The sequence below is a fragment of the Geotrypetes seraphini genome, chromosome 7 (assembly GCF_902459505.1).
Source record: "Geotrypetes seraphini chromosome 7, aGeoSer1.1, whole genome shotgun sequence".
Lineage (NCBI taxonomy): Eukaryota > Metazoa > Chordata > Amphibia > Gymnophiona > Dermophiidae > Geotrypetes > Geotrypetes seraphini.
Genome location: NC_047090.1, coordinates 88,009,209 through 88,033,912, shown reverse-complemented (window position 1 = coordinate 88,033,912; position 24,704 = coordinate 88,009,209). Strand labels below are relative to the sequence as shown.

Here is a 24,704-nt window from a genome sequence, read left to right as displayed (position 1 = left end):
ACATTTCAAAATTTATTTTCTCTCAAATTCGATGAAGAAACAGAGAGCTATAGGGCTCCTTTTACTAAAGTGCGTTAGCATTTTTAGCGCGCACTAACTACACGCTAAACGAAAAATACTAATGCAAGCTCTATGGAGGAGTTAGTGTTTAGCGCGTACAGTATTGTAGCGCATGCTGTGCACGCACTAAAATGCTTAGCACACCTTTGTAAAAGGAGCCCATGGTGTTCTATATTATATAATTGCCTTGGGTATTCACTTTTTTGAACACTAAAGTTTCTTACTTGATTTTGTTCAGTTTACACTGTATAATTATTGATTTTATTAACCATATAAAAAGTGCAACATTTAAACATTCAAAAAACAGCACTGACATACTTTCCTAACCCTGAATCAATTTACCAAACTCTCCTCCTAATCCCCCTGCCTTCCATCCTGGATGTGTGTGGAAACCAATAAAGAAATAAAATTAAATTTGGTAGGTAAATTACTAATCTTTAAGGTATTTAACAAATGAAACCAATGGACCCCAAATTTCTTTAAAATTCTTGATCTTACCTGATTGTTCTACTAACATTCTTTCATATCGGTAATATAGACAGTGTTTCCCACCAAAATGTAAAATTTAGACAATTCCAATTTTTCAAATTTCTAGTGATTAGTTGTATGGCTACCCCAGTCATAAGAAGTCTGTCTTTATTATTATAAATTGGACTTTTAGGTCTTAATGAAGTCCCAAATAAAACCATATCATAATAGAGAATAGAGACTTCCAAAACAAAATTAATTTTGCTCCAAATTGATTTTCAAAAATTAAGTATCAATGGACAATAAAATAAAAGATGATCCAAAGTCCCCATTTCAAGATGACAATGCCAGCATCTATTAGATTTTGTACTATTTAGTTTCTGTAATCTTACTGGAGTCTACAATATTCTATATAATAGAAAACCAAAGTTTGTCTCATAGATGCTGAAGCAGTACAACACATCCTTCGAGACCAAATCTGGGACCACTGAGTAACCGAGATATTTTGTTGTGTTTCCATGCTCAAGATATCTCTTAAGCTTGTTTTTTGGTTTTCTGGAAAGATAATCATATATTAATTTGTACCACTTGGAAGCCTGATGACCTTGGAAGTCCACTTATCTTTGGGACATTGCTGAAACAAGGCTGCCCTGTGAACTTCTAAAAGCTAAGTTACTCACCATTTCATATTCTGCTCTTTTCACTGGTTTTCAGCATTATATCTGCTTAATTTCTCTTCTCCTCCCTGTTTCTTACTAAAAAAAATATAAAAAAGCACAAAAAAATCCTTCTCTTTCCTCTGTTAAATCTTATTTCCTCTTCCTGCAGTTTTGTTTAAAATACTGTGTTTTAGGTGGTATAGAGCCTATATTTCTGGTGCCTGTGGCTCAGGGTGACTAAAGTAGGGAAAATCTGTTATAAATCCTGTGTTTTAGGGTAGCACTGATAGAACCTGCAGTTTTGTTTAAAATACTGTGTTTTAGGTGGTATAAAGCCTATATTTCTGGTGCCTGTGGCTCAGGGTGACTAAAGTAGGGAAAATCTGTTATAAATCCTGTGATTTAGGGTAGCACTGATAGAACCTGCAGTTTTGTTTAAAATACTGTGTTTTAGGTGGTATAGAGCCTATATTTCTGTCTTACCAGTATTCAGCCATTGTTTTCTGCTGATTAGGTGGAGAAGGGAGGGGTTCTGTTTTACTTCTAAGGTTAATTGCATTATCTTTGGGACATTGCTGAAACAAGGCTGCCCTGTGAACTTCTAAAAGCTAAGTTACTCACCATTTCATATTCTGCTCTTTTCACTGGTTTTCAGCATTATATCTGCTTAATTTCTCTTCTCCTCCCTGTTTCTTACTAAAAAAAAAAATATAAAAAAGCACAAAAAAATCCTTCTCTTTCCTCTGTTAAATCTTATTTCCTCTTCCTGCAGTTTTGTTTAAAATACTGTGTTTTAGGTGGTATAGAGCCTATATTTCTGCCTTACTAGTAGTCTTACTTATAGTCCCACCAACCCCAGGGACCACTATTCATATATAGAGACCCATATAATCAGGACTTCACAACCAATCAAGATGACCTTTATTCTATGCAATCACTGTGGTGCTTTAATTCCAAGACATACTATTTGGAGGCTTAAGGCTTGCCCCATCTGTCTTCAACTTGCCAGAATTAAGGAGGAGCTCTGCAAACTTAAACAGGAATTGAATACAATTAAAGCAGCTTCCATCACTCCACAAAATCATACCAACTTACCACCTCTACCTCAAAGAATAAAACAGCCCAGGAATAAATGGGTCACAGTAGGCTCAAGCCCTTCTTTAGATACGTGAAAGGGAAAAAACCTGCAAAAGAGGCAGTGGGACCCCTGGACGACAAGGGAAGAAAAGGGTACATCAAGGAAGATAAACAAATCGCAGACAAACTAAATTCCTTCTTTGCGTCCGTCTTTACGAAGGAGGACACCTCAACAATACCTGAAGAGGAGAAACTGTTTACAGGAGAAATAGAGGACAGCCTCACCACAGTCGAAGTGAACTTAGATCAGATATACTACCAGATCGACAAACTTAAAAGTGACAAATCCCCTGGACCGGATGAAATTCACCCGAGAGTCTTGAAGGAATTGAAGATTGAAATTGGAGAGTTATTGCAAAAACTTGCAAACCTGTCAATCAGAACTGGTCAGATACCAGACGACTGGAGGAAAGCGAACGTCACGCCAATTTTCAAAAAAGGATCGAGAGGAGAACCGGGCAACTATAGACCTGTGAGTCTTACGTCTGTCCCCGGCAAGATGATTGAATCACTGATCAAGGATAGCATAGTTCAGCACTTGGACACACACGACTTGATGAAACCCAGTCAACATGGATTCAGGAAAGGGAAATCGTGTCTGACGAATTTACTCCAATTCTTTGAGACCGTGAACAAGCAAATTGATAGTGGAAAGCCGGTGGACATAATATACTTGGACTTCCAGAAAGCATTTGACAAAGTTCTACACGAAAGACTTCTCAGGAAGCTACAAAGCCATGGCATAGAGGGAGATATACAAAGATGGATAGGCAAATGGCTGGAAAACCGAAAGCAGAGAGTGGGCATAAATGGGGAGTTCTCCGACTGGGAGAGAGTGACTAGTGGTGTGCCCCAGGGCTCGGTACTTGGGCCGATCCTTTTTAATATTTATATCAATGACCTGGAAAACGGAACATCCAGTGAGATCATCAAGTTTGCAGACGACACAAAACTCTGCCGGGCAATCAGATCGCAGGAGGACAGTGAGGAACTCCAGAGCGATTTGTGTCGGTTAGAAAAATGGGCAGAGAAATGGCAGATGAAGTTCAACGTGGAGAAATGCAAGGTAATGCATTTAGGCAGTAAAAATAAGGAATACGAGTACAGAATGTCAGGTGCAACTCTGGGGAAAAGTGAACAAGAAAGGGATCTGGGTGTACTGATAGATAGGACCCTGAAGCCGTCAGCACAATGCGCGGCAGCGGCAAATAGAATGTTGGGCATGATAAAGAAAGGAATCTCGAGTAGATCGGAGAAAGTTATAATGCCGCTTTATAGGGCAATGGTCAGACCCCACTTGGAATACTGCGTCCAACATTGGTCTCCCTACCTAAAGAAGGATATAAAACTGCTGGAGAGGGTGCAGAGACGAGCAACTAAACTAGTGAAGGGTATGGAGAAACTGGAATATGAGGATCGACTTAAAACACTGGGATTGTTCTCCCTTGAGAAAAGGAGACTGCGTGGGGATATGATCGAGACCTTCAAAATTCTGAAAGGAATTGACAAAATAGAGCAGAGAAGATTATTTACAATGTCCAATTTGACACGGACAAGAGGACATGAAATGAAGCTAAGGGGGGGCAAGTTCAGGACTAATGTCAGGAAGTTCTGCTTCACACAGAGAGTGGTTGACATCTGGAATACTCTCCCAGGGGAGATTATTGCGGAATCGACAGTCCTAGGCTTCAAAAGCAAACTAGATGCATATCTCCTTGAGAGAGGCATATAAAGATATGGTTGGCTATAAGCCAGGTGAATACCTAGCAGGGCCTCCGCGTGTGCGGATCGCCGGACTTGATGGACCGAAGGTCTGATTCGGAGATGGCGCTTCTTATGTTCTTAAGACTGCGACATGTAACACAGAAACATCCACCTTCACTAATATTACCTCTACAGAATTCCTTCGCTCCACTAGTGCACTGCGATACTCAGGAAAACAGAAGGGAGGTGGGACTGGAACCAATGAAGGAAACTCAAGAGAACAAGAGCACCCTAAGTACAAATAAAAAAGCCAAAAACAGAAAACTATTACTGTTGGGGGATTCCATCATCAGAGGCATTAACCTTGGAACACAGGGCGAGGAGTCCAAAATAGTGAAATGTCTTCCAGGATCCTCAGCTACCAGGAGTTCCAGGCAAATACTGACTATAATTAAGGAAGAAACTAAGGATTTTAACACTGATGTTGTTATCCATCTGGGAACAAATGACCTGGCCAACAACTCCACACTTGCAGCACAGAAAGCTTTTCGGGAGCTTGGTGAGGGCGTGAAACCTTTTGTAAAGACTTTAGCTTTTTCTGAAATACTGCCTGCATATGGAAAAGGAGAGCAAAGAATGAAAAACACAGAGGACTTTAATAGATGGCTCAGAGCCTGGTGTCATCAAGAAGGCTTCAGGTACATAGGAGGATGGGGAAATACATGGAAGGACAAGAAGCTATATTGCACTGATGGGCTACATATTACTACAGCAGGAAAAAGAAACCTTGCAGAGAAATTTAGACAATATTTTTCCAGGCATTTAAACTAGAAGGTGGGGGTGGTGTATGTACGAAGGACAATTATAGAGACCACCCCCGGCAAAAGAAAAGATGTGATAGTAGTAAAGGCTGCAACATAAGCAATATCAGCAACTCATTTCTTAGTATTGCAACGGAAAGTGAAACGACACAAAAATCCATACGAAAAAGGAGATTATCGCTGAAAAATAGCTGGAAAGCGATGACCACAAATGCTCGCAGTCTAAGCAACAAAGTTCATGATCTGCAAGCCCTGATATTAGAGGCAGATCTAGATATTGTTGCTATCACAGAGACATGGTTCAGTGAATCACATGGATGGGATGCAAACATACCGGGATATAATCTTTTTAGGAAGGACAGAGATGGTCATAAAGGTGGAGGAGTAGCTCTCTATGTAAAGATCAATATCCAAGCGACCGAAATGCAAGGGACCTGGGGAGAGGAAGAAGCGATATGGATTGCTCTGAAAAGAGAAGATGGAACTTCTATCTACGTGGGTGTAGTCTACAGACCTCCGACTCAATCGCAGCAAATTGATAAGGATCTGATTGTGGATATCCAAAAGTTTGGAAGGAAAGAGGAGGTTCTGCTGTTGGGAGATTTCAACCTGCCGGATGCGGACTGGAATGTTCCGTCTGCGGAATCGGAAAGAAGTAGGGAGATTGTGGATGCCTTTCAAGAGGCTCTGCTCAGACAAATGGTGACGGAACCCACAAGGGAAAAAGCGATATTGGATCTGGTCCTCACAAATGGAGAGAGTATCTCTAATGTTCGAGTGGGTGCTCACCTGGGTAGTAGCGATCATCAAACGGTTTGGTTTGATATAACGGCTAAAGTGGAGAGCGGCCGCACGATACTTAAAGTCCTAGATTTCAAACGTACGGACTTTAATGCAATGGGAAAGTACCTGAAGAAAGAGCTGTTAGGATGGGAGGACATAAGAGAAGTGGAAAGACAGTGGTCTAAGCTGAAAGGAGCGATAAAAATGGCTACGGACCTTTATGTGAAGAAAATCAATAAAAACAAAAGAAAAAGGAAGCCGATATGGTTCTCCAACCTAGTGGCTGAGAAAATAAAGGCGAAAGAGTTGGCGTTCATGAAATATAAAAAAACCCAAGAAGAGGAGAGCAGAAAGGACTACAGGGTGAAACTGAAAGAAGCCAAGAGAGAGATACGTTTGGCGAAGGCACAGGCGGAAGAACAAATGGCTAAAAATGTAAAAAAGGGAGATAAAAATTTTTTCAGATATATTAGTGAAAGGAGGAAGATAAAAAATGGAATTGCTAGGCTAAAAGATGCTGGGAACAAATATGTGGAGAGTGATGAGGAGAAAGCAAATGTGCTAAACAAATACTTCTGTTCTGTGTTCACAGAAGAAAATCCTGGAGAAGGACCGAGATTGTCCGGCAAAGTTACACGAGAAAATGGAGTAGATTCTGCGCCGTTCACGGAGGAGGGTGTTTATGAGCAACTTGAAAAACTGAAGGTGGACAAAGCGATGGGACCAGACGGGATCCATCCCAGGATACTAAGGGAACTCAGAGAGGTTCTGGCGAGTCCTATTAAAGACTTGTTCAACAAATCTCTGGAGACGGGAGTGATTCCTGGGGATTGGAGGAGAGCGGATGTGGTCCCTATTCATAAAAGTGGTCACAGGGATGAAGCAGGAAACTACAGGCCGGTGAGCCTCACTTCAGTTGTTGGAAAAATAATGGAAGTGTTGCTGAAAGAAAGGATAGTGTATTTCCTTGAATCTAATGGGTTACAGGATCCGAGGCAACATGGCTTTACAAAAGGTAAATCGTGCCAAACGAACCTGATTGAATTTTTTGATTGGGTGACCAGAGAGCTGGATCGAGGACATATGCTAGATGTAATTTATTTGGATTTCAGCAAAGCCTTTGATACAGTTCCTCATAGGAGGCTGTTGAACAAACTTGAAGGGCTGAAGTTAGGACCCAAAGTGGTGAACTGGGTCAGAAACTGGCTGTCGGACAGACGCCAGAGGGTGGTGGTTAATGGAAGTCGCTCGAAGGAAGGAAAGGTGACTAGTGGAGTCCCTCAGGGTTCGGTGCTGGGGCCAATCCTGTTCAATATGTATGTAAGTGACATTGCTGAAGGGTTAGAAGGAAAAGTGTGCCTTTTTGCAGATGATACCAAGATTTGTAACAGAGTAGGCACCGAAGAGGGAGTGGAAAATATGAAAAAGGATCTGCAAAAGTTAGAGGAATGGTCTAATGCCTGGCAACTAAAATTCAATGCAAAGAAATGCAGAGTAATGCATTTGGGGATTAATAATAGGAAGGAACCGTATATGCTGGGAGGAGAGAAGCTGATATGCACGGATGGGGAGAGGGACCTTGGGGTGATAGTGTCCGAAGATCTAAAGGCGAAAAAAACAGTGTGACAAGGCAGTGGCTGCTGCCAGAAGGATTCTGGGCTGTATAAAGAGAGGCGTAGTCAGTAGAAGAAAGAAGGTGTTGATGCCCCTGTACAGGTCATTGGTGAGGCCCCACTTGGAGTATTGTGTTCAGTTTTGGAGACCGTATCTGGCGAAAGACGTAAGAAGACTTGAGGCGGTCCAGAGGAGGGCGACGAAAATGATAGGAGGCTTGCACCAGAAGACATATGAGGAGAGACTGGAAGCCCTGAATATGTATACCCTAGAGGAAAGGAGAGACAGGGGAGATATGATTCAGACGTTCAAATACTTAAAGGGTATTAACGTAGAACAAAATCTTTTCCAGAGAAAGGAAAATGGTAAAACCAGAGGACATAATTTGAGGTTGAGGGGTGGTAGATTCAGGGGCAATGTTAGGAAATTCTACTTTACGGAGAGGGTGGTGGATGCCTGGAATGCGCTCCCGAGAGAGGTGGTGGAGAGTAAAACTGTGACTGAGTTCAAAGAAGCGTGGGATGAACACAGAAGATTTAGAATCAGAAAATAATATTAAAGATTGAACTAGGCCAGTTACTGGGCAGACTTGTACGGTCTGTGTCTGTGTATGGCCGTTTGGAGGAGGATGGGCAGGGGAGGGCTTCAATGGCTGGGAGGGTGTAGATGGGCTGGAGTAAGTCTTAACAGAGATTTCGGCAGTTGGAACCCAAGCACAGTACCGGGTAAAGCTTTGGATTCTCGCCCAGAAATAGCTAAGAAGAAAAAAAAAAAAAATAAAAAAATTTTTTAAATTGAATCAGGTTGGGCAGACTGGATGGACCATTCGGGTCTTTATCTGCCGTCATCTACTATGTATGTTACTTGGAAACATAGAAATGGCAGACTATGATGACTTATTAAAGTACGCCAGTCAGGATATTTTTTTTGAATAGCTTGTTCTCAGCAAAATGAGTTTGGTCCTTTGTCAAATTTATAGACAAATAGATCTGACAATTTTCTTCATGTTTAAAATTATCAGCTCAGTAAAAAAGAAACCCAACATGTTCTTGTAATACAAAAGAAAACTTGTTTTGGATTTTGCCCTGAAATTTTTAAGTAAAATGGTATGGTAGTCCACTTTTAAAGGTAATATATAGAAACAAAACAAAGGAGATAAGGCAATACCTTTTTTAAAAAAATTGTACCAACAATGCAGTTTTTGATTTAGCTTTTGAAGGTAACCCTTCTTCAGATCAGAAATAAACAAATGTTATATCAGTATATATAAGTAAAACCTGAAACCATTCCAATGACGGTTTCACAGCAAGTGGGGGAGGGCAAGGTGAGAGACAGAGAGGGCTGGGTGAATGGGAGACAGAAAAATATGGATGGGTGATAAGGTGGTGACAAAACAGTTTAAATTCGTGTTTTGTAATGTGAAAGAAAACCAAGTTCTCTGGGAAATGCAGGCACATTTACTGGTGAAGTCCTCTGAATGAGCCTGCATGCCTGTGCTCTTCCTTAGATACAGCAGTTTAAAAAAATTTTTTTTTAAACTACTGAGCATGTGGGGCACCTTGCCTCTCGAGCTCCACCCCCTAACCATTCAGTTTTTTCTTTGACCGGGCTCCTAGCAGGTCACATCTCTCTCCTTCTCCTTGCCTATTCAAAAAATAATAATAATATAGAATATAAACAGAGAGTCTATATAGTTGGGAACTTTTTTTTCAAAAAACCCCCCCCAAAAAACAAACAAACCAAAAAACAAGAAGACTCTTCACACAGTCCCAACCAATTTTTCTTTCTCCAGTCTTAAAAAAAAAAAATCTGGCAACAAACAATGAGGAAAACCACTGATATTTTCTGACACAAACTACTTGCCGTTTCTAACCTGGCAGGCAGTCTTAGGACTGCAAGTCTCTCTTTTTATTCATGAAAGGCAGTTCCACTCCAGCGACGCTTTGTGCCAACAGGGCTGGGAACTCTACGAGGCAGCAGTTGTTGATGTTTGCTCCTCCCCCTCAGGGCCCAGGTTAGGTACCATCAGGGGAAGGAAGCTCAAAACTGCCGCAGCCTTTAGACCAGTGGTTCCCAAACCTGTCCTGGGGGACCCCCAGCCAGTCAGGTTTTCAAGATATCCCTAATGAATATGCATGAGAGAGATTTGCATATAATGGAAGTGACAGATATGCAAATCTCTCTCATGCATATTCATTAGGGATATCTTGAAAACCTGACTGGCTGGGGGTCCCCCAGGACAGGTTTGGGAACCACTGCTTTAGACTAAAAACAGCGTTTGCAGCCAACATTAAAAAGAAGCAGCCGGTGAAAGAGGCATGTAAAACTCCTCCTCCACTGACTTTCACGAAAGCAGTTTGCGGCTCCCAGAAACAGCCTGCAACTGCTGTATGTCCAAAGGATGTCAGAGAGGCCTTCCGTGAGCACTGCTTCTCCTTTGCAGACCTCCCCTGCCACAACACTGGACTCTACTGATTTTTGCTGCTTGCCAGAGAGCACAATACCTACGCTTGACTCGTCCACCAACAGATAGTCAGCTGACAGAAGTCATGGAGAGAATTTGAATTAGAAAAATCAATGGAGAAGAGTAAACAATGAAGTGCCGCAGGGATCTGTACTGGGACTGGTGCTATTTAACTTATTTATAAATGATCTGGAAATTGGAATGATGAGTAAGGTGATTAAATAGATGACACTAAACTGTTCAAAGTTGTTAAAACGCATGTGGATTGTGAAACATTGCAGGCAGATCTTAGGAAATTGGAAGACTGGGCATTCAAGAGGCAGATTAAATTTAATGTGGACAAATGCAAAGTGATGCATATTGGGAAGAATAACCCAAATCACAGTTACTGGATGCTAGGGTCCAAATTGGGGATCTGGATGTTATTGTAGACAATACGATGAAACCTTCCACCCAATGTGCGGTGGCAGCAGCCAAAAAAGCAAACAAGATGCTCAGAATTATTATAAAAGGGATGGTTAACAAGACTAAAGTTATTATAATGCCTCAGTATCGCTCCATGGTGCAACCTCACCTGGAGTATTGCATTCAATTCTGGTTTCCTTATCTCAAGAAAGATATAGTGGCACTAGAAAAGGTTCAAAGAAGAGTGACCAAGATGATAAAGGGGATGGAACTCTTCTCGTATGAGGAAAGACTAGATAGGTTAGGGCTTTTCAGCTTACAAAAGAGAAAGCTGAGGGGAGATATGATTGAAGTCTACAAAATCCTGAGTGGAGTAGAACGGGCACAAGTGGATTGATTTTTCATTCCGTCAAAAAAATACAAAGACTAGGGGACACTCGATGAAACTAAAATTAATAGGAGGAAACATTTTTTCACTCAGAGAATAGTTAAGCTCTGGAATGCGTTGCCAGAGGTTGTGGTAAAAGTGGATAGCATAGCTGGTTTTAAGAAAGGTTTGGAAAAATTCCTGGAGAAAAGTCCATAGTCTGTTATTAAGACATTGAAAAAGCCTCTGCTTGCCCTGGATCAGTAGCATGGAATGTTGCTACTCTTTGGGTTTTGACCAGGTACTAGTGACCTGGATTGGCCACCATGAGAACGGACTACTGGGCTTGATGGACCATTAGTCTGATCCAGTAAGGCTATTCTTATGTTCTTATGCTAATATAGCTGACATTGGGGGAGCTTATGATGTATATCCTCATGCTATGTCTGCTCCTGCTTATAGTATTTGGGAAATTTTCCAGCGATGAATATTTTCTAAATCAATTACCATAGTTTTTCTTTCCTCCTCCCCAAACTTCTTCAGCAGAATAAAGTCTACATGCATTAGACTGCAGGAGGGCATTATGGTTTTAACTGGACAAAACTGCGGCTATCTGTACCACTAATCAACTTTTTGTTTCCTTCAATTCAGTACTCAAGGAAATGCAGTATCAAAATGGACTACATTCTTGGATTGCTCATTGCATCTCTTTTTATTATACTAGAGCTCACCTATCTCCTCGAGCAGTTTCCTAAATTGCAAACTTGAAATCAGTCTCAATTCTGGATATCTGCAAAGCAGCAACTTGGTTCTCGGTTCATACTTTTACTAAGCACTGTTGTTTAGATCAGAGTTCAGTGTAAGATACTCAGTCTGGATAATCAGTTCTCCATAATTTATTTGCGCTATAAGTTCTTTCCTCCTCCTATCTCTGTTTCAAGCTAGGGACTCACCAGCAAGTGTGCCTGCATTTCCCCTGCTTGTCTCCCTAGAAAGCAAAATTGCTTACCTGTAACAGGGGTTCTCTGTAGACAGAAGGGAATGCAGTCACACTTGCACACCCTTCATCTCCTCACTAAGATTTGTTAACTAACCTAGTGACATAATTGAACAGCTAGGGGGTGCTTGCACATGCTCAGAAGTAAACAAACAAAACTACTGTATCTAGGGGAAAGCACTAGCATGCAGGCTCAGTCAGAGGACTTCATCAGCAAGTGTGGCTGCATTCCTTCGCTGCCTATGGAGAGCCCCTGTTACAGGTAAGCAACTTTGCTATCTTTGTTAAGTCCTGTCTGGTGTGTGTCAAATTAATTCATTTTAATTTTAACGGCCTTATTTTCCTGGATTATCTTAAAATTTTCTTTTCGTATTCTCACCATAAAATCACTGATGCAGTGTTCTGCTTTTCTGAAGTGTTGTCTCACAAAGGTAGTATGGCATTGCCATTTTTAATATAGTGAAAGATTAGGTTTCTTACCTCTGCTAATCTTCCATCTTGTAAATCTCCTCTGGAGGCTGAACTAGAAGGTTCTTGTATATCTGATAGCTTCTGCTGCAGGGCAACTAAAAGATGATCCCACCCCTTTGGGCTACCTGCCCGGGAGCTTCCTGTCTTGCTCAGTTAGTAGAAAAGCCACGTAGAGCTATGAGAACAGGAAACAGAAGAAAAGAAAGAGAAGGCACGGGAACTCCCGCTACCTGTGAATTCTGCTCAAGAAATTTTTATATGAAAAACTACGACCAAAAAAGGCCAACTGGAATCAAACACATAATGTAAACATTATAAAACTGCAAAACAGGAAATTTATGGAATGTAGACACAGCCTGAAGATCAGAAGGGGCACCCCCCCAGGAACCCCACCAACCCTTAAACCTTACAAAAGGGAATATGCATGTAATGCTTAGTGAGGCTGGTCAAAGACAGAAATGCAACTTACCAGATACTGAGGAGGCGACCTGCGAATCATCCAAAACAGATAGGCGGGAGTTCAGCCTCCAGAGGAGATTTATAAGAAGGAAGATTAGCAGAGGTAAGAAACCTAATCTTTCATTCTTGTGCAATCCCTCTGGAGGCTGAACTAGAGGGATGTATCAAAGTAGTCCCAAATATCAGGGGGGGCCCGATGAGCCTGCCGCGAGAACAGAAGTGCCAAAAGCCTCATCACTAGTGTGACCATATGGCTCCAGAAAAAAGGGGATGGATTGAGACATCCGGGTTTTACTTCCATTGAAAGCAATGGAAGTAAGGAGAACAGATTGAGACATCTTGGTTGCTTTCAATGGAAGTAAAACCCGGATGTCTCAATCCGTCTCCTTTTTTCTGGAGCCATATGGTCACACTACTCATCACCCTAAGCCGCCACATCAAGCCAGTAAAACCTGGAAAAAGTATGAAGGGAAGCCCACGTGGCCGCCTGACAAATCTCCTCAGGCGAGGCCACATGGGATTCAGCCCATGAGGAAGCCATTCCTCTGGTAGAGTGAGCCTTCACCCCTAAAGGGAGGCTTTTTCCCCACCGCCACATAAGCCACAGAAATGGCCGCACGTATCCAGCGCGAAATGGAACCCTTGGAAGCGGGCCAACCCCGATGCATGGGGCTCACCAGAACAAACAGATGGTCTGACAGACAGAAGTCGTTAGTGGCCTCAAGGTATATGAAAAGGAGACGCTGCACATCCAGAGACTGCAAAACACAGTCCTGAGACTTGGAACCCGAAGGAACAAAGGCTGGCAAACGAACTTCCAGGTTGACGTGGAAAGTGGAAACCACTTTCAGAAGAAAAGGCGGCACAGTCCTCAAAATCACCACAGACTCCGTGATGCAAAGAAAAGAATCTCTGCACGACAAAGCCTGAAGCTCTGACACTCACTGTGCAGATGTGACTGAGGAAGACGGTCTTAATGGTAAGATTTTTCAGAGAGATCCCATCCAAGGGTTAATAGGGTGGACAAGCCAGGGAGCGTAGGACCAAATTCAGGTTCCAGGACGGGCAAGGCAGGCACAAGGTAGGCCTCAGCCTCCCGGCCCCCCTCAAGAACTGGACATCATCTGGGTGAGAAGCCAGAGAACCCCTGAATGAAGAGGGATCTAAACAGGGGAGTCCCGCAAACTGAACACGCAGGGAAGAGACCGCCAGACCCTTCCTGAGGCTATCCTGCAGGAAGTCCAGAATATGAGCCATTGATGGTACTAAGGGGTCCACCTGAATCCTTGCACACCAAGCCTGAAACACCTCCAGGCGTTCGCCTAGGACGATACCGTTGATTTCCACTTGCTCTGCAGGACTGTGGCGACAACTGCAGAGAAATAACCCTTGGTCATCAAGGCTGCCCCTTCAAGCGCCAGGCCATAGGACCAAAGCGGTCCAGATCTTGAAGTGCAATCGGGCCCTGCGTGAGCAACCTCCAATGGCAAGGAAGACGCAGATCTCTCTCTGAGCTTAACCTCACAAGGTCTGCATACCAAGGTCTTCTGGGCCAATCTGGAGCCACAAGGATCACCGCACTCCTGTGAGAGGACACCCAGTGCAGCATGCGCCCTATCATGGGCCACGGGGGAAAGACATACAGAAGTTCCCCTGTGAGCCAAGGTTGAACCAGAGCATCAAGTCCTTCGCTGTCAACCTCTCGTCTGCGGCTGAAGAATCTGTCTGCCTTTCTGTTCATTGATGACGCCATCAGATCGAAGGTGGGACAACCCCAGTGGCTTACTATCGCCTCGAACACCAGCCCTGACAGGGACCATCCTCCCTGGCCTAGAGTTTGACGACTGAGAAAATCTGCCTGAACGTTGTCTACACTGGCTACATGAGCCACAGATAAAACCAAGAGATGATGCTCTGCCCAAGCAAAGAGCAACCGAGCCTCCAATCCCAGCATGGGACTCCTCGTATCCTATTGACATAGGCAACAGCTGTCGCATTGTCCAAGAACACACGGATAGCCTTCTGGTGGAGACTCCCTTGGAATCTTAGCAGAGCTAACTGGATCGCTCATAGCTCCAGTCGATTAATTGACCATCTGCTATCACTTGGCGTCCAGCGGCCCTGGACTAGGATGGACATGCAAATTGCTCCTCAACAGGAAAGACTCGCGTCCGTAGTCAGGGTCACCCAATCCAAGACCCGCAGAGGGAGCCCTTTGGTCAGAGTGATTGGGTTCAAGCATCACATCATACTGCTATGTGCTGCTGCCAACCAAGGCAGCCTCATCCCCAGTGCATCTCTCTGGGTATTCCACCGCGTCAGAAGTGAAAATTGAAGAGAATACAGGCGAGCTCTTACCCATGAAATCACATCTACGGTCGCCACCATGAGACCCAACACCTGCAGGTACTGTCAGGCCATCGGTGCCAGGACCGCTAACATGTCCTGAATCACCCTGCTGAGATTGAATTTTCTGGATTCTGGAAGAAATACCCGGTTCAGACCCTTGTGGAACCAGATTCCCAGGCACTCCAAGTCCTGGGTCAGCTTGAGGCGACGCTTCTTTAGACTTCTTTACCCATTCGAGACGTTCCAGCAAAGACACCACTTGGTGAACCGCCAAGCGACCCTGCGCCCACAAGGGAGCTCTGATCAGCCAGTCATCGAGGTACGGTTGGACGAGCATACCCAGAGATCTCAGATGGGCAGCCACCACCACCAAGATCTTGGGAAAAGACCTGGGCGCCGATGCCAAACCGAAAGGGAGCGCTGCGAACTGGAAATGCCTCCTGAAAACATGAAACCTCAGGAACCTCCAATGATCTGGGAATATTGGGATGTGGAGATATGCTTCCACGAGATCCAAGCCAAAAACTCTCCGGGAACCACCACTGCTATGACAGAACACACCGTTTCCATCTGGAATGTGGAACTCGCCAGAATGTGTTCACTTTCAGGTCCAGAATTGGGCTGCAATTGTCGGAGTCCCGAAGTAAATCGAGTATCTCCTGGAGCCCAAGCCATCCCGTGGGACCGGCTCCATGGTCACCAAATCCAGTAACCGGCGCACCATAGCGTGCACCTTGCCAGCCCAGTCCAGATTTCCCTCGGGAGAAGACAGGAAGAAGTGCAGTCAAAGACTGTCCTTGAAAACCTCTAGGACCCACTGGTCCGAGGTTATTGTTAGTCATTTTGAAAGGAAGGCCGAAAGTCACCCCCTGATTTGGGGGGACCTTGCCAGAGACTTGGCATCGTAATTTACTATTGGAAGGGACAGAAGATCGAGAGTTGGAAAGCTGTCACTTCTGATGCGAGGTCTGTAGGACGCTCCGAAACGCTGTCCCACCACAGGGGGTCCAGCGTACCGAGGTTCTCCGGAAGGGCCGAAAATTTGGCCATTCTGTCCTCCTGGTCGGACAAAGTCTAGAGCCAAGAAACACCTGAGGCTTTCGGTCCTGCACACTTGCCATCAGGTCATCCAAACCCTGGCCAAATAAGGGCAAATCTTTGAAGGGAAATTCACTCAGCGCAGCCTTGGAAGTAGAATCACCCGACCAATGTTGAATTCATAACATTCTCCTGAATAGGCACCCAGCTTAGCAAAAAACTTTCAAAATATCATAGAGTGCATCTGCCAAACAATTCACTCCAGAAACCAGGAAGTTGAGATCCCGAAGGACAACCTCCTCAGGAACCTGACGAAGTTTAGTATGATATGCCCGGACCACAAAAGAAGTGGCCTCTGCTGCTCGCACTTTCATCGCAGCGGAATCAAAAAGACGCTTCATGACAAAAATCTCATCTTTGGTCCTGGACATCCTTCAGGACAACCCCTCCATTTGAGGGCAAGGAAGTACGCTTAGTGACCTGAGCCACAGCCAAATCCACCTCGGCAGAACTAAGCGCTTGGAAAATTCCGAAGCCAGGGGATACAATTTAGTCACAGCCCTAGCACACTTCAGGGGACCCTCCGGAGCTCCCAACCTCCAAGAATATTTTCGCCAAATCTGCGTGATCTGGAAATGCAGCGGGTGCATAGACCTCATGACGGACCACTCCGCTGGAACTGCTGAGTCAAGTTCCAATGTCAGCTTGTATTCCGAGATAAGATCATGAAGGCAACTGAACTTAGCCTGCTCACCATCTTATCCTCTCCCATATCGTGGGAATCAGTGTTCTGGGAATCCCCGAGATCCACTAGGCTAGTCATGTCAGCAGAGCCCGCCGAAGAGCGGGAAGTCACTGCCGGCTTTCAGGCAGACCATTGACATGCTGGAATCCAAAGGCTGCACAGACTGCTGCACTGTAGTCTGATAGGGAGACACAGGGATAGCCAGCTTTCTCATGAAAGCCTGATACATCCAGCAGAAATTAGTCTCCGGTGGACAGAGCCGATCTGCAGGACTCAGAGTTGAAATGGTTTGAAGACTTATGAGACTTTCCCCGGAACTGCGCTTGCATTTCGCGAAAGCATCCTCCTAACCTAATTTTGGCGTCCCGGACGCTGGAATCACGTCTCAGGCAGAATCAGAGGCAAGCAGGGCCTCTCCGGAGGATAGTGCGGAATCCACGCATGGTTTACGTCCCTTGCGGGCTGCGGCACACTGAATACACAGCTATGAAACCACAAGCCATCTGATGCATTTATGGCAGGAATCCATGCCATCCTGTCCTGAGGTGGCCATCTGTGAAGTTTGGAACAAAAACGAAGCTTTTAAGTCCAGAAAGTATAGTTTTAAAAAGTTTAAAGAAAATCCAAGATGGCCACCGCGGGTGCCAATTTTCCCTAAAAAACTGCCCGTTAAAAACGCAGGAAAATGTGAAAAACGGCAATTTTAGGATTTTATAGGTGGGGGGACCAGGGCATGCAGGGAAACCCTCCCAAACCGGCAAACTCTGTGACTCACAGACACCACAGAGACATATGCTGCAATGCATTTCGATGGCAGCCAGCAATACACAGTGCAAGCATAGGGAGATCAGTACCTCAGGAGCTGATTAAACTGGATTTTTCAGGCCTTCTGACCGCCTCACCTTTCCTGTCACCTCAGATTACGACCACCAGGACCCCCCAGGGAAATCAGGGAAGACACACGGCGCAGTTCTGATCCCGGCTTACCTCCTTGGAACTGCAGCAGCCTGCGCTCTACCCCTCTGCAGACAAACCAGGGGAGAGATGGCTCCCAATCCTGGAGACCCGATCCAATCTGCAGGCTGTCCAGAGGGCTTACTGCAGTTTCAGGCTTACAGAGTACCCTCCAGAAGCAGACAAAATTTAAAATGTCTGTGATCTCCCACCAAAGGATCACTCGCACAGAGTTGACCCGCAGCACTTGGGCAAACCCACAAAATAAATAAAAAAAGACTAGGAATTGAAAACAAATCACGAGCAGAATAAACTGATTTCAACCATGCAGTGAAGCTGCAGGATCAAAACTGAGCAAGACAGGAAGCTCCTGGGCAGGTAGCCCAAAGGGGAGGGATCATCTTTTAGTTGCCCTGCAGCCAAAGCTATCGGACATACAAGAACCCTCTAGTTCAGCCTCCAGAGGGATTGCACAAGAACTGTGTTTAGCATCTGGCTCGTTTCACCAAAGTAGCACCCTTCTTTACACATTTTGCATTGGGAAGGCGGGAGTACATATGCAGTCGGTGTCAGGAACTGGAAAGTCTGAGGATGGAGGTCGGCAGATTGAGGGCCAGGGTCCAGGAACTGGAGGGACTGCGCACCACAGAGGAGATGAGCTGGTCAACCCAGAACACAGATGGAGCAGGCTCCATTGTGGACCAGGTGAGGGACCTCGAGAGATTCATCGAGGAGGCCTATAGGAAGGTGGAGGAACGGGACCAGCAGCTGCACAGACGGATGTCGGCAGACGAGACCCAGGATCCACAAGGCGACACCGGGGAAGGACCTAGCAGAGGAACCACGCAAGAGGAGGAGACCGCGACTCACCGGGACCCCGAGGGAGAGACACCGCATTACACCAAGGACACGGACCTGAGGCAGAGGAGGTTGCTGAGGAAAGGGAACATAAGAACATAAGAAGTTGCCTCCACTGGGTCAGACCAGAGGTCCATCCTGCCCAGCGGTCCGCTCCCGCGGCGGCCCATGAGGTCCGCGACCTGTGAAGTGGTTACTGAACATTTCTATAACCTAACTCAAGTTCTATCTGTACCCCTCTATCCCCTTATCCTCCAGGAACCTATCCAAACCTTTCTTGAACCCCTGTACAGAGTTCTGGCTTATCACCTCCTCCGGAAGCTTGTTCCATGTGCCCACCACCCTCTGGGTAAAAAAGAACTTCCTAGCATTTGTTCTAAACCTGTCCCCTTTCAATTTCTCCGAGTGACCCCTAGTGCTTGTGGCTCCCCACAGTTTGAAGAATCTGTTTTTATTCACTTTCTCTATGCCCTTTAGGATTTTGAAGGCTTCTATCATGTCCCCTCTAAGTCTCCTCTTCTCCAGAGAGAACAGCCCCAGCATTTTTAACCTGTCAGCGTATGAGAAATTTTCCATACCTTTTATCAGTTTAGTCGCCCTCCTCTGCACTCCCTCGAGTACTGCCATATCCTTTTTGAGGTACGGCGACCAGTATTGAACACAGTACTCCAGGTGCGGGCGCACCATTGCGCGATACAGCGGCATGATGACTTCCTTTGTCCTGGTTGTGATACCCTTTTTGATGATGCCCAGCATTCTGTTTGCTTTTTTTGAGGCTTTCGCACACTGCGCCGATGGTTTCAGTGATGTGTCAACCATCACCCCCAGATCCCTTTCAAGGTTACTCACCCCTAGCCGTGTTCCCCCCATTTTGTAGCTGAACATCGGGTTCTTTTTCCCTACATGCATGACTTTGCATTTCTCTACGTTAAAACTCATTTGCCACTTATTTGCCCAGTCTACCAGTCTCGTTAGGTCCATTTGCAGGTTTTCACAGTCTTCCGTGTTCCTAACCCTGCTGCAGAGTTTGGTGTCATCAGCAAATTTGATAACCTCACATTTTGTCCCGGTCTCCAGATCGTCAATAAATATATTAAACAATAGAGTTCCCAGCACCGACCCTTGTGGAACTCCGCTCGTGACCCATTGCCAGTCTGAATATTGGCCCTTTACTCCAACCCTCTGTTTCCTGCCTGCCAACCAGTGTTTGATCCATCGGTAGATATCCCCTTGCACCAGTGTTCCCGCTAAGCTGCGCTGGCGTGCACTGGCGCACAAAATATTACATCGCAGCGCACAAGTTTCTCGTCACAGCGCACACACGCGTCGCAAAGGTAAGGGGAGGCTGGGGGAGGAATCGGACGTCGGGGTGGGGGTGCGAGGGTTCACGGAAGTTTCGCCCCCCACATTTCGCCCCCAGCAATTCGCCCCTCACATTTCGCAGTGGGCGCGACTGGAATCAAGCGCGGGCGGAGTTGAGAGGAAGCGGCGGCCGTGGCTCAGGCCAAGCGCCGGCGCGGCACCACGAAAGGGGACGGAAGTGGCGAGAGTCCGGCGCTTGTCGTTCTCCTCAGGCGACGCTGTGCCTGCACGTCCTCCTCAGAGCCTTGTTTTGTTCATCCGCCGCTCCGCTCCGCTGCCTGAAATGTAGCGTACCAAGGGGGGGCGGTCCGACGATGGGAAGCAGAGAGAGCTTGGGGCAGCCGCAGTGGTGGCTTTGGGGCCTGTTTCCATGGATGGTGGCAGCAATGGCTTTGTGGAGGGTAGGGAGAAAGAAAGAAAGGGGGCAGGCAGGGAGACAGAAGGGAAACAGAAAAAAAGAAAGGGGGGCATCAAGAGAGAAAAAAGAAAGAAAGGGCAGGGAGAGAGGAAGAAAATGTTAGGGGAGGGAATGAGGTCTGGAGGAGAGGAAGCATACAGGCTGAAAGAAGGGAAGAAAGATTGGATGCACAGTCAGAAGATGAAAGTGCAACCAGAGACTCATGAAATCACCAGACAAGGTAGGAAAAATGATTTTATTTTAAATTTAGTGATCAAAATGTGTCTGAATTTATATATGCCGTCTATATTTTGCGCTATGGCCCCCTTTTACTAAATCGCAATAGTGTTTTTTAGCGCAGGGAGCCTATGAGCGTCGAGAGCAGCGCTGGGCATTTAGCGCAGTTCCATGCGCTAAAAACTGCTATTGTGGTTTAATAAAAAGGAAGAGGGGTATATTTGTCTATTTTTGTATGGTTGTTATTGAGGTGACAATGCATAGAGTCATCTGCCTTGACCTCTTTGAAAAAAACCCAGAATAGGAATGATAATTAACATTTTCTCAGCGTATAGTGTGCTTTGTGTTTTTTAATTTTATTATTGGTAGATCATTTTGACTTGGTCATTTTAAAGTAGCTCGCAAGCCCAAAAAGTTTCTATTTATTTATTGCTTTAGGAGACATATGTCACTGTTTCTGTGGTGTTGCATTTTATGCAGAGTCCAGCTTCTTGCTGGTTCAATTTAACCTTTGTCTGTGTATTTCTATTTTATCCCCCCTTTTACAAAACTGTGGAGCGTTTTTTAGCGCCAGCCGTGGTGGTAGCAGCTCTGATGCTCAGAATTCTATGAGCATCAGAGCTGTTACCAATGTGGCTAAAATCCACACTACAGTTTTGTAAAAGGGGGAGGGGTTAGTTTGTGATGACATATTCCATACTAGGCGAAGGTATTTTCTGTGTTCTGTGTGTTCGAAAGACATGGTTTTCTGTTAGGATTGACGGTGTAGGATTGATCTGTGCTGGTCTGGCTTGTTTAGTTTTACAATGGGTGTATTGATGTACTGCTCACTGCAATATGTAAGATGCTGCCTTTTCCTAGTTACTCATGTGTGACGTGTGGCTTGTTACTAAAAATCATGTTTTGCGTACAGATGGGGGGTGCCAAAAAATGATGGGCCCCGGGTGTTACATATGCTAGGTACGCCACTGTATATAAAGATACCAGAAAGCTGGCGAAGCAAAAACTTTAAGTAAATTGTTATTCTTTTAAGTTTTGAGTATTTAACCCTCCCACAATCTCATGGGCACTTGTCCTCCGCGCCTGCTCATAAATTTGTGGAGTATGTAACTTGTCGCTCATGCATATTTTTTTTTGCACACACCTCATCAATCCTTAGAGGGAACATTGCCTTGCACCCCGTGGTTCCACAGCTTTTTTAGTAGCCGTTCGTGAGGTACCTTGTCGAAGGCTTTTTGGAAGTCAAGGTAAATGATGTCTATGGATTCCCCCTTATCTATCTGGTTGTTTATTCCCTCGAAGAAGTACAGCAAGTTTGTGAGGCACGACCTTCCCTTGCAGAAGCCATGCTGGCTCGCCTTCAGTTGTCCATTTTTTTCTATGTGTTCGCAGATAGTGTCCTTTATCATTGCTTCCATCATCTTTCCGGGAACCGAGGTCAAGCTCACAGGCCTGTAGTTTCCCGGGTCACCCCTTGATCCCTTCTTAAAGATGGGCGTGACATTTGCTATTTTCCAGTCCTCTGGGATCTCCCCAGTTTTTAGGGAGAGGTTACATATTTGGCAAAGTGTCTCTGCTATTTCGTTTCTCAGTTCTTTTAGTACCCTTGGGTGGATGCCGTCCGGGCCTGGTGATTTGTCGCTCTTCAGTCTATCTATCTGTCTGAGGACATCCTCTTTGCTTACCTCTAGTTGTACCAGCTTTTCGTCGTGTTCCCCGTTTATAATCACCTCGGGTTCTGGGATATTGGATGTGTCCTCTCTGGTGAAGACCGACGAGAAGAATTTGTTTAACCTGTCAGCTATCTCTTTTTCCTCCTTTATCGCTCCTTTCCTGTCTCCGTCGTCCAGTGGTCCCACTTCCTCTCTGGCTGGTTGTTTCCCTTTGACATACCTGAAGAAGGGTTTGAAGTTTCTTGCTTCTCCTGCCAGTCTTTCCTCATATTCTCTCTTTGCTTTCCTGACCTCTCGATGGCATTCTTTCTGGTGCCTTTTGTGCTCTTCCTGGTTCTCCTTTGTTGGTTCCTTTTTCCATTTCTTGAAGGATGCTTTCTTGTCGCTTATCGCCTTATTAACTGCAGTTGTTATCCATGCTGGGTTTCTAGTTCGATTTTTTTTGCACCCTTTCCTGAACCTTGGGACGCACAGGTCCTGTGCCTCGAGCACTGTGCCTTTAAGCAGTGTCCAGGCTTCCTTTACGGTTTTCATCTTCCCTGAGCTGTAGCTGAGCTTTTTTCCTACCATTTTCCTCATGTCATTGTAGTTTCCTTTTCTGAAGTTGAGTGCTGTCGTTGTGGTTCTTTTCACCTTTGATGTTCCCATGTTTAATTTGTACTGGATCATGTTGTGATCGCTGTTCCCTAACGGTGCTAGTACCACCACTTCCTTTGCGGGTCCTTCTAGCCCGTTGAGGATTAGGTCTAGAGTGGCATCCCCTCGTGTTGGTTCTGTGACCAGCTGCTCCATGAAACAGTCTCTTATCACCTCTAAGAATTTAGTTTCTCTCGTGCAATTTGAGTGCCCAGTGTCCCAATCTATTCCCGGATAGTTGAAATCCCCCATAACCACCACCCTTCCACTTTTGCACACCTGCCTCAGTTCGGCCTCCAGGTCCAGGTCGTTTGCTTCTGGCTGTCCTGGTGGGCGATAGTAAAGTCCCAATTTGATGTCAGCTCCTTCCCCTCCTGTTAGCTTAATCCATAGTGACTCCAGCCTGTCTGCCCTTATTGTTGTTTCTGAAGTCTGCTATTGTGGTGGGAGACTCGATCTTGAGAGAGGTAGATAGTCACGTAGCTGGAGGAAGGGAGGACCGGCTAGTGACTTGTCTCCCAGGGGCCAAGACATGAGACATCACTGATAGGATCGAGAGGATCCTGGACGGAGCAGAGACAGAGGAGACTGCGGTAATAATCCACGTCGGAACGAATGATGTGAGCCGGAGGAACTTCAGCATGGCCACACTGACTGACCAGTTCAGGGTCCTGGGACGAAAGCTGAAGCGGAGCACACGGAGGATAGCATTCTCGGAGATCCTGCCTGTATCGAGAGCAGATGCAAAGAGGCAGGCAGACCTCCAGGCTGTGAATGCATGGTTGAGGAGATGGTGCCAGGAGGAGGGCTTCCACTTTGTGAGGAACTGGACGTCCTTCTGGGGAAAGAGCAAGCTCTACCGGCGGGACGGCCTGCACCTGAGCACAGCGGGAACTAGACTACTGGCAGCCAATGTGAGGAAGGAGATCGAGAGGGCTTTAAACTGAGGAGAGGGGGAAAGCCGACAGCTGATCTGATGTTGACGCTTCGGACAACAGTATCCAGAACAGATGCTGAACGGGCTGACTGCAGGGAGGAAGCAGAGGGACCGGAGGATCTTATGATCAGACAGCGAGGGAAACATCAGGTAAAGGGAGCTTGCTGGGAGAAGACTAAGGGGCATGGAGACACAGGGGGACTGGGTGGCACGAGGGCGAAAGCTGAGGGCAATATAGAGGTACCACAAGGCGAGGGGGATCAAACAGAGGCTCAAGGGATGATAGCCCAGGAGGGGGCCGGTAGGGCTAGAAAACCCAGAGGAAAAGCGGGGAAGTGGGGTGGCGGGAATGTGGGGAAGCTGAAAGCTAAGAGGGTAAAGGCTGAGGGCAAAGCAGAAGCACAGAGAACGGGAGAACTGCCCGAAATCCAAGGGCAGGCGGCCCAGGTAAATGCAGAGGTGGAGGAAAAACGACGGGACCTACGGGACCTGCGGTGCTTATATGCAAATGCAAGAAGCCTCATGGCCAAGATGGGTGAACTAGAAGTCATGGCCAAGGGGGAGGATCTAGATATAATTGGAATTGCAGAAACCTGGTGGACAGAGGAAAATCAATGGGATGTGGCGCTGCTGGGGTACAAGCTCTACAGGAGGGACAGGACACACAAGAAGGGGGGAGGCATAGCACTATATATAAAGGACTCTATCCACTCGGTCGGGATGGATATGGCAACGAAGGCAGAGGGGCTGGAATCGCTGTGGGTCAAATTGCCGGGAAACAAGGGTGCAGGCATAAAACTGGGGCTGTACTATCGCCCACCTGGTACGCCAGAAGGACACGTCTTGGAAGCGGAACTGAGACAGGAATGCAGGACTGGAAGTGTAACAGTGATGGGGGACTTCAACTACCCGGGAATAGACTGGAGTACGGGTCACTCCAACTGCACTAGGGAAACAGGATTTGTAGAAGCTGTGAGGGACTGCTTCATGGAGCAACTAGTCAAAGAACCGACGCGAGGGGGTGCTACTCTTGACCTCAAGAACAGCGTGGAGGACATAGCTAGAGACTTCAGAGATCTGGGGAAGAGGCTGAAGCGGACAGATGCACA

The 24,704-nt window shown here is 45.9% G+C and overlaps 1 protein-coding gene across 3 annotated transcripts in view; it reads right to left on the bottom strand.

Annotated features, from left to right (window-relative positions):
• The window catches only part of BAZ1A (bromodomain adjacent to zinc finger domain 1A), a 510,052-nt gene that overhangs the window by 14,249 nt on the left and 471,099 nt on the right, over positions 1–24,704 (bottom strand). The gene's annotated exons all lie outside the window — the stretch shown is intronic.